The sequence below is a fragment of the Mesoplodon mirus genome (genome assembly GCF_964341445.2).
Source record: "Mesoplodon mirus genome assembly, chromosome: 2".
NCBI lineage: Eukaryota > Metazoa > Chordata > Mammalia > Artiodactyla > Ziphiidae > Mesoplodon > Mesoplodon mirus.
The window spans coordinates 132358593-132369261 of record NC_138977.1 but is presented as its reverse complement, the minus strand read 5'-3'; the positions used below and the strand labels follow the sequence as shown (position 1 = coordinate 132369261).

The 10669-nt window shown below is 38.6% G+C and overlaps 1 pseudogene across 1 annotated transcript; it reads right to left on the bottom strand.

Annotated features, from left to right (window-relative positions):
* Positions 1-576: 576 nt before the first annotated feature.
* Positions 577-2165, bottom strand: LOC309792436 (transcriptional enhancer factor TEF-1-like; annotated as a pseudogene). The gene has a single exon. The product of its transcript is annotated as a transcriptional enhancer factor TEF-1-like (transcript).
* Between the last annotated feature and the right edge of the window lie 8504 nt (positions 2166-10669).

The window sequence follows — 10669 nt, the reverse complement described above, 5'->3', positions numbered from 1 at the left end:
GATTAGGAGATTAGTTTTAACTTTGAGGAAAAAAAGTACAAATTTGTCTCATTAGGATATTTCTACCAAGCATTTTTTAAGGCTATATTTTAACATTGGTTTCAGAAAGAAGGAAAAGTTTCATTTAAAAAATAATTTAGTGAATTATGATCTTTCATAACTTCCATCCTAATTTGTTACAAAGATAAGTCTAAAGATTCTTAGTTTTGTGTACTAATTTATATTTACATTTAAAGATTAATTTTACTTGTATCTTAAAACAAGAATTTTATGTTAAAAAAAACACTTAATACATTTGTATAAAGGCAGTAAATGTCCAATGGTAAATGCTCTGTCTTACTTTTTTTTTTTCTACCACCACGAGAAACAGGTCTCTGCAAACAGAGACTTGGGTTCTTAAGGTTCAACTTTCTGAGGAACTGTGGGCTGTGGATCTGAATAACACACAGAAACAACTCGATTTCTCTTTTTACAACAGTACCAGAACTTCACAGCTACAATGAGTATGAACACATGAAAAAATGACTTCACTCAAAGAGGATTTAGAAAAGTTGGGGTGACCTCAGGGCCAAGGCAGCACCCCTGCATGGTGAGGTTTACAATCAGTCGTTTGATCATGGAGAGAGTGTGTGTGCACACACACATATGTGTGTGTGTATATACAGATATCTATATATATAAATAACCATGGCTAGTCATTTACAAGCCTGTAAATATGATGCTGTGCTCCATGTTCACTATTTGAAACTTCAAATACACAGGCCATGCACAGGAGAGTTTCTTGTATATCCCTGTTTGTTACCACCAATAAAACTGTGAAGTTTTTCAAAACACTGTTCATCATATATTTCTCTGGTAAGTGTTTGAGCTTGTGGATAAAATTGATCATATATTCACACATCGGGGACCGGTTTATTCGGTATAAAAATCAGCCATTCTCAAACCTTGCATATTCCGTCTCTACTTTTTCTACTACTTGCTTTCCAAAGAAGCAAACTTTGGTGGAACAGGTGACTGTCATATTCTCAGAATTCTCATACTTGACTGGTCACGCCGTAAAAAGCCCCAGCATCATCTTGAACACTGCAGTTTAAATCAGCCTAGAATTTTACAAGGAAGAAGGCATTTTGAAGGCCCTTTCCAAACAGTTCCTTTAAACCACCTTTCTTTTCAGGAAATTTGTCATAAATCTGACGAATGTCCACTGATTATAGAGCAATGGGTCACTGTAGGAATGGTTGGCATGCCCAATGTGCACGAATAGGTGTTTGTTGTACAAGTCTGGGTCTCGCTGCTGTCTGAGGAAACCTGAGAACTCCACCAGGCGGAGTTTGGTTGTGCCAATGGAGCGGCCCTGCCAGGCCGGGACCGAGGGAGCTGGGGCTGACGCAGGCTCAAACCCTGGAATGGGGTCTGTGACCGCTGGCTGGATGGGGTAGGCCTGCAGCACGAAGGGCTTGACGCCTTGTGAGGATCCAGGCTGTCCTGTTTGTATCATTCCCGGCCAGAACCCCGACGCCCCTGGGAGGGTGGGGAGTGGAATCCCTGGCAGCCCCAGCTTGCTGTGAATGGCAGTGGCTGATAAGATCTGGGCTGACGACATGGCGGCCATGTGCTGCAGGGCCTTATCCTTTGCAGTCTGATCCTTTAGCTTGGAATGAAAATCACAAGATTTCCTTCTGGCAAGAACCTGAATGTGACTAGACACCTTAATGGCGGCTTGAGTTTCTCGAACTTTCTTGCTAAGACCTGTATACAACAAGACACCTGTTTTCTGGTCCTCATCTTCCCGGTCATGGGTCTGATGTATCTGGCTATCAATTCATTCCTACCATACATCTTGCCTTCATATGATAAGATGATTTTCCTCCTCCCACATGGCGGATACATAGCCAAGGCTTCCTGAAAGCTCTGCTCAATGTTGGGGCTCCAGACCCCTTCTGCATCATTGTCAATGGGTTTATCTGCAGAGTCACTCATCCTTTCCATGTTTTCGGCAGGGCTCTCACTGCCGCTCCAGCTGCTGGGCTCAATTTTGGCTGTTGGATTATCCAAGCCGAAGCCTGGAGCCTTTTCAAGAAAATAAACCGAAGGGAAGTTTTCCAGGGAGAGTCTCCTCCAGCGTTTGGTGGTAACTGCGACTCAGTCCTTTTTGGACACAATGTTTCTGCTGACGCCTGAAAATTTTCCACTTGAACGTTCAACGAAGCAGCGGCGGCAGCGGCAGAAACAGTGCTGCCGCAGCGCCCGATGAGTCCGAAGCAAACTTCGGCGCCGCTTCCCCCGCCTTCAGCTCGGAGCCCGGCTCCCGGTCCCCGGGCTGGGCCACCCTCCCCCGCCCCCAGCACTGCTCTTGCCCCGGGGCCGGCTGGACGTACTGGGCTGCTGCCCACGGCTCCGGGCAAAGGTGGACGGGGTGGGGGTGGGGGCTTCACTGCATGGCCTGTCCCCAGACGCGGCCGCCCTGAGCCCGGGCCCCGCTGTGCGGACTGGCCCGCAAGGTGGAAGCGAGTCTGCAAAGTGTTTGGTGGGCGCCCGCAGCGGCAGCTGCAGAGGCTCGGCTCGGCTCCAGCCTCCTTGAGAATTTTAAAAGCAAAAAGAAAAAAAAAAAAAAGAATTTGATCTTCTCCCCATTCTCATATAAGCGAAGGCAGTCAAGACGGGTGCAGTTTGGAGGGGGAATATTGTACTAAAACAGGGATTACTAAGAAGGAAATAATATTGTTATAATTTATGTCGAGCGTTCTGCCTATGTTTTCCTCTAGGAGTTTTATGGTTTCTGTTCTTACATTTAGGTATGATATCATTTATATGTGGAATCTAAGAAATAAAACAAACTAGTGAATATAACAAAAAAGAAGCAGACTCACCGATATAGAGAACAAACTAGTGGTTTGTTCTCTATATCGGTGAGTCTGAGGGGAGAGGGAAGCTGAGAGGGACAAGATAGAGGTAGGGGATTAAAAGGTGCAAACTACTGTGTATAAAATAAGCTACAAGGATATATTGCACAATGAAGGGAATGTAGCCAATATTTTGTAAGATCAATAAATATAATATAATCTTTAAAAATTGATCACTGTATTGTACATATGTAACATATAATATTGTACATAAACTATATTTTAAATTTTAAAAAAGTATACAGGATGATGTGTATGGGTTATATGTAAATACTACAACATTCTATATAAGGGACTTGAGCATCCTTGAATTTTGGTATCTGAGCGGGCTCCTGGAACAAATCCCCAGGGATACAGAGGGACAACTGTACTTGGTCATAGTAAATCAAGGGGAAGGCATATTCACTCTATGTTAAGTACAAAATAAATAAATATCATTTAATCCTCACCAAAAAGGGGGGGGGGTAATAATGGGTTAAAGACCACGAGTTCAGCATATATTAAATGAATTCAAGATAACTGTGAGACAGCTAACTACAGATGCTGAGTAACCTGTTACACACAGGAGTTGGAGGTTATGAACAGTGTTGACTTGGAAACACAAATTTCAGAGTCCTTACAGTCATTACTGTCCATGGAGGGCCCCTGTCAGAAAGCTGTTATGTATAGCTTAGAATCATAGTCTCCTTTGCAACAAGCTCAGTCCCATTGAAAAATCCTGATGTTAAAACATCCAATATGCCTAAGATAAACCAACTTCTATCTCCCCATTCAAATCACTGATATCTCTCTACTAGTCTTCAGAAATAGCCCTCTATGCTTCTAATTTCTACTATTGCCTCCTTTTCTAAGCATAGCTTCATGGTCTCCAAAAGATATGTTTCCCCAAGAATGAGACCTTATAAATCACAAGTTTGATCCTGTCACCCTAAATGTTATACATAAAAGGCATTGTTCATTGCTCATAGAGTAGTGCCCAGGCCCTGCATGTTCTGGCCCTAGCCGGTAGTCCCCACTTCATCTTGTTACTTCCTCCTTCTGTTCTCCATCAATGTTGCTTTCAGTGCTTTCCTTGCACCAGTCTCCTTCCCCTGCAGGGATTTCTGTATATCTTTCCTAGATGAGTCATTCCACTACCTTCCATAAAATATGACCCAACTATTTACAATAGTCAAGACATGGAAACAACCTAAATGTCCATTGACAGATGACTGCATAAAAAAGACCTGGTACCATACACAAAAATAAGCTCAAAATGGATTAAAGACCTAAATGTAAGGCCAGAAACTATCAAACTCTTAGAGGAAAACAGAGGCAGAACACTCTATGACATAAATCACAGCAAGATCCTTTTGGACCCACCTCCTAGAGAAATGGAAATAAAAACAAAGATAAACAAATGGGACCTAATGAAACTTCAAAGCTTTTGCACAGCAAAGGAAACCATAAACAAGACCAAAAGACAACCCTCAGAATGGGAGAAAATATTTGCAAATGAAGCAACAGACAAAGGATTAATCTCCAAAATTTATAAGCAGCTCATGCAGCTCAATAGCAAAAAAACAAACAACCCAATCCAAAAATGGGCAGAAGACTTGAATAGGCATTTCTCCAAAGAAGATATACAGACTGCCAACAAACACATGAAAGAATGCTCAACATCATTAATCATTAGAGAAATGCAAATCAAAACTACAATGAGATATCATCTCACACCAGTCAGAATGGCCATCATCAAGAAATCTAGAAACAATAAATGCTGGAGAGGGTGTGGAGAAAAGGGAACACTCTTGCACTGCTGGTGGGAATGTGAATTGGTACAACCACTATGGAGAACAGTATGGAGGTTCCTTAAAAAACTAAAAATAGAACTACCATATGACCAAGCAATCCCACTACTAGGCATATACCCTGAGAAAACCATAATTCAAAAAGAGACATGTACCAAAATGTTCATTGCAGCTCTATTCACAATAGCCCGGAGATGGAAACAACCTAAGTGTCCATCATCGGATGAATGGATAAAGAAGATGTGGCACATATATACAATGGCATATTACTCAGCCATAAAAAGAAATGAAACTGAGCTATTTGTAATGAGGTGGATAGACCTAGAGTCTGTCATACAGAGTGAAGTAAGTCAGAAAGAGAAAGACAAATACCGTATGCTAACACATATATATGGAATTTAAGGGGAAAAAATGTCATGAAGAACCTAGGGGTAAAACAGGAATAAAGACACAGACCTACTTGAGAAGGGACTTGAGGATATGGGGAGGGGGAAGGGTAAGCTGTGACAGAGCTAAAGAGAGGCATGGACATATATACACTATCAAACGTAAGGTAGATAGATAGTGGGAAGCAGCTGCATAGCACAGGGAGATCAGCTCGGTGCTTTGTGACCACCTGGAAGGGTGGGATAGGGAGGGTGGGAGGGAGGGAGATGCAAGAGGGAAGGGATGTGGGAACAGATGTATATGTATGACTGATTCACTTTGTTATAAAGCAGAAACTAATAAAAAAAAAGAAAAAAAATAAAATAAAATGTAACCTCACTAAAAAAAAAAAAAAAAAAAAAAGACCTGGTATATATACAATGGAATATTACTCAGCCATAAAAAGAATGAAATAATGCCACTTCCAGCAACATGGATGGATCTAGAAATTATCATACTAAGTGAAGTAAGTCAGAAAGAGAAAGACAAACACCATATGATATCACTTACATATGGAGTCTAAAATATGACACAAATGAAGTTATCTATGAAACAGAAACAGACTCACCGACATAGAGAACAGACTTGTGGTTGCCAAGGGAGAGGTGGGCTAGGGGAGGGTATGAGTGGGAATTTGTGGTTAGCAGATGCAAACTATTATATATACAATGGATAAACAACAAGGTCCTACTGTGTAACACAGGAAATTATATTCAATATCCTGTGATAAAACAAAATTGAAAAGAATATGAAAAAATGTATATATATTTATAACTGAATCATTTTTCTATATAGCAGAAATTAACACACTGTAAATCAACTATACTTCAATAAAATTAAAAAACAAACAAAATCCATAAAATATGGCCCAGTACAGTTTCACCAAGTCAATCATTTTGAGTTAACACACACATTCTCTAAAGTGCATTGCACAAAGGGAGAAAAAGGGAAGAGTAAATAAGAGGAAAGCGTCAAATATGAATGAAAGAGTCTCAGTGTAGACACAAAATAAAACAAAATAAAACACTTTGAGAAGATATTTCTGATAGCCTGACAAGAAATTATTGTACTCAGTTACATCTTTGGAGCACTAATTTTCTTCACTGGGGAAACAGCCATGAAATAGTCTCTGGTCCTTTATTTTTGGCTCAATTATCCAGTTTTATTTATCTTTTAGTCTTTAAATTTTAAATTTTGGGTTTTTTTGTCATGCATAACATACTATTTTTCTTATTATACTTACTTGAAAAAGATATCTATTTCATCCAATTTAAGACATTCTTTTCCAATAGAAATATAGTGAAGGTTCCTTTCATAATTATGTCCCTTGATCTTTAGGTAGACAAGTAAAATGATTTCTAGATTACTTTAATGAGCAAAACTAGATGTAATTGAAGAGATTAGATTTTTTCAAAAATCTGAGCTAGTTGTGTCTGCTTCATGAATTTTAGATGTCTAAATGGACAAAAGGACTCTTGAACCATTTATGTTTTTCCAATTTGGAAACTTTACAGCTTTCTTAACTTTTTGTTAAGTACTAAAAGCCCGTGCTTACAAGCATTATGAATAAGTTTAATTTTCAAGCTAATAGTTTTAGGTATTACATGCTGAATATTTAAAAAACAATTCCAGTATACTAATAGATAGACTATAATTTGCAAATACCTGATAGGATTCTTGGAAGTGTTTGCTCAGAAAATTTAGAATATATTTTAATTATGATAATGCTAAATTTAGAATCTGTATTGATTATGATAATTGGATAGATGTTAGCTATCCAAGATAAAGCAATATTGGTTATTTACTGTTTCTCCTACATTTTCCCCTATTTTACTATGTATGTCCAAAATCCGCAAAGTAGAAGTTAGCCACTGAAAATAGAAACCACTTATAAGAACTCTAATTAACATATCACTATTTTTATGGTGTTTCTGAGTCTCCTGAGATTCTAATTATATCTATCATTTGGGTAGTACTTTATAATTAATTGAAAAGCTTTTCAAAACTCTTCTCCAAAGCTGCTGCTCCATTTGGTACAGACCTGACAGTGATATGGGAGGAACCCACTACAATTTTGCTTAATGTTGCATCCACAGTACATTGCCTACCTGCTGAAAATATTAAAAATGAACTAATTTTTTTATTTTGCTTAATTAATTGCCTATCTGTGATGTAGCTATCCAGGCAACCATCAATAGGACAAAAATAAAGTATCAAAGTATTATTTCTATTTATACATATCTATAGACTTATTTTGAGCAAAATTTAAAGAAACAGCTTTTCAGTTTATTGAAAAGTAGAGGATGGTTATAGAAATTTGATTTTCACTTTCTAAATAAACAAATGCTGAAAACGTATTTGAAAATAGCCACTGGTTGCCTTTATCAATTATCTTAACCTGTGGATATGAAAATAATGGCTTCTCAGTCCCAGACTGAAGTGATTTTTAGTGTACTCTTTGTACATTAAACTTTGTTGATAATTTAAAAACTCATAGTTTTATATATATCAGAAATTAGTAAGGTATATCCTTACAGAATATTTTGTGATCTCATGTGGTAATGAACTGAGTGCCTTTTTTCCAACTGCCAAGTATTCATCAGCAAAACAGGATGAGCATAGTTTATGAGGCCTTTAATAAACATTTCAGAATATTTTCAAAAGCCTCAGATAGACCTGGGCCTTTTAAAAATCACCCCATAAAACACAGTCTGAGGCATCTTTAGGATATTATAACATGACAGTTGAACTTAGTCATTTAAAAAGAGAAGGCAGGGCTTCCCTGGTGGCGCAGTGGTTGAGAGTCTGCCTGCCGATGCAGGGGACGCGGATTCGTGCCTCGGTCCGGGAGGATCCCACATGCTGCAGAGCGGCTGGGCCCATGAGCCATAGCTACTGAGCCTGTGCGTCTGGAGCCTGTGCTCCGCAACGGGAGAGGCCACAACAGTGGGATGCCCACATACCGCAAAAAAAAAAAAAAAAAAAGAAAAAAGAAAAAAAGAGAAGGCAATAAAATTTAAACTTATTTGTGATAAATAAGAATAAATAAATATACATATATTAAAATAAGGAAGAAAGGAGTTCTAATTGCTTTTCCTAATCTTGTCCACTAGATATACTCATTGTCATTTAAAATCAGGACAAGGCATATAGATAATGTTCCATTTATACAATTGGACACATTTTTAAAATAAGCTTTGGTTGTCATTTTTGTTTTTGTTTTGTTTGTTTTGTTTTCAATTTAAATCCTTACTTCATTGGCACGGCTGTTCTTTTCAATTGCCCTTTACTGACACCAAAGCTTTTTTATTTTGTATTGGAAAAATCCAGTTCAGACTGGTAGTGACAAACATCCCATTAAAATCAGTAAGTCATGTGAATTATTATTTTTTTTTTTTTTTTGCGGTACGTGGGCCTCTCACTGTTGCGGCCTCTCTGATTGTGGAGCACAGGCTCCGGACACACAGGCTCAGCGGCCATGGCTCACAGGCCCAGCCGCTCCGCGGCATGTGGGATCTTCCTGGACCGGGACACGAACCTGCGTCCCCTGAATCGGCAGGCGGACTCTCAACCACTGTGCCACCAGGGAAGCCCTGAATTTTTTTTTTAAATGCAAATTACATAATATGAATCTTCTGCTTAAAATCCTTCAGTAGCTTTCCATTGTCCAATGGATAAACATCCTAACTGCTTAGGCTAGCCCTTAAGTATACCTGAATCTTGCCTGCTTATTCTTCCTCCTTATCCTCCAGCCACACTGCCCTCATTCGGTCCCATTTCAGAGCATTCCACATACGTTTTCCCTTCCTTCCATACTTCACCTGGAGTTCTAAGGTTGATCTGTTTTATGCCTTCTGATACCATCTCCCTCCTCCCATTTCGGCATTGCCATCATCTTAAAGGTTCAGCACCATGAAAGCAAAGATTGTGTCTCCTTTGTTCAACATAATGTAACCAGTACTTAGCACAATACCAAGAGATCAACATATATGTATTAAATGAATGAATGTACTAATGAGTAATGCTGGCAATACACCATTCAGCCTGGTGGCAGCAACAGCAACTGTATTACTATCTTCATTGTTGTCACAGGTCCACTTCTCTCTTGTCATTTGGTATAGTTCACAAAATCCCTTTGCATATGTGCCCTATTTGATCTTGACAATAGATTTGTGTGGTCAGCAGTGTTTTTCTTATTTTTTCAACAGTAGAGTTGAGATCTCAGGGTAGTAGGAAAGGTAAAATGAAATATGACTGAAAAAAGCTAAGACCCAAGCATTCTCAGCCTAAATCAAGCCATTATTTCAGTTACCCAACAGAAAATGCATTTATTATTCAATTCCTGTATTTGTTAAACATCTGAGACAGGGGTCTATAAACAGTGACAACTATTTTTACACTTTAATTAAATATGATAAGTATTTAATAAACTCAAAAAAATCACAGTTTTCTCTATACATTATTGGATCTATCATTTATTATGTTTTTCTAAAACTTGCCTGAGCGTCCTCTCCTTTTACTGTTGTTATTCCTTTCCCCTAGTCATTGCTGATGGCTTGCTCAATTTAATACTGATAAAAATGATTTTCAAATGATAAAAAGATACAAAAATGAAAACATTTTATATCTGTTTAAAATCTAGGCCATGTTCATTGGTTATTAAATTGAACTGACTGTTACGATTTAGACATAGGTAAAAGAGTATTTCAACATATAGCTCTTTTTCAAGCTTACATTTCTGCCAATAAAATGGAAGAGAGATGTTGAGAATGCAGCTAAACTACTCCATAATATTGTGGCCTTGTCATCCATTTTGTGTGGCCAAACTGCTTGTGGGGGTCCCTTAAACTATCTCTCCACTGCCCTTGTGATAAGCATTCTCCCCACAAAGCCCAGGACCTTCTCTTTGTGCACCCCTCAGATTAATGCCTGCCCCCACACCAAGCTTACCAAACACCAGTCCTTTTGGTTTGAATTAACCAATCCAGCCTTAGCTTGGGAACCTCAAAGCATTCCACCCTCGGACCCTAATAAAGGCATGTGCCCCTGTCACTCTCTCTGCCTGAGTGTTGCCCTGACTTCGCCAGTGTACTTCCTCCAGGAGATGTAACAAACTTCTCTATCTCCATTGCCTTGTGTTCTTGTGTTAAACGTGACTCACCATCTGACACCTGGGGTGGGGGGGGAGGAGGGGGCTCTACTTAACAAATGTTAGGCTAACAAAGTCAAAACATTAGATATTAAATTTCTATTATATATAACCTAATTCTTTTATGCCTATGTACATGGTTAAAATTATTTTCTTTACAAAGTATGACTAGACATGGCATTTCTCTTGAAGTAATTCATGATGTGAGGGACAATCAAAGTTAAGTAGACATTAAAGAGAAAATAATCAATGTTGGATTTACAAATGTATATACCACAAATATTCACAAGATGGAAGCAATAAATGGAGGCTCTTAGAAATGCAATGCATAATGACTACCATACTTGATCAACTCTAAGACAACTTCAACTGAAAAATGCATCTCTCTTGCATATAAGATC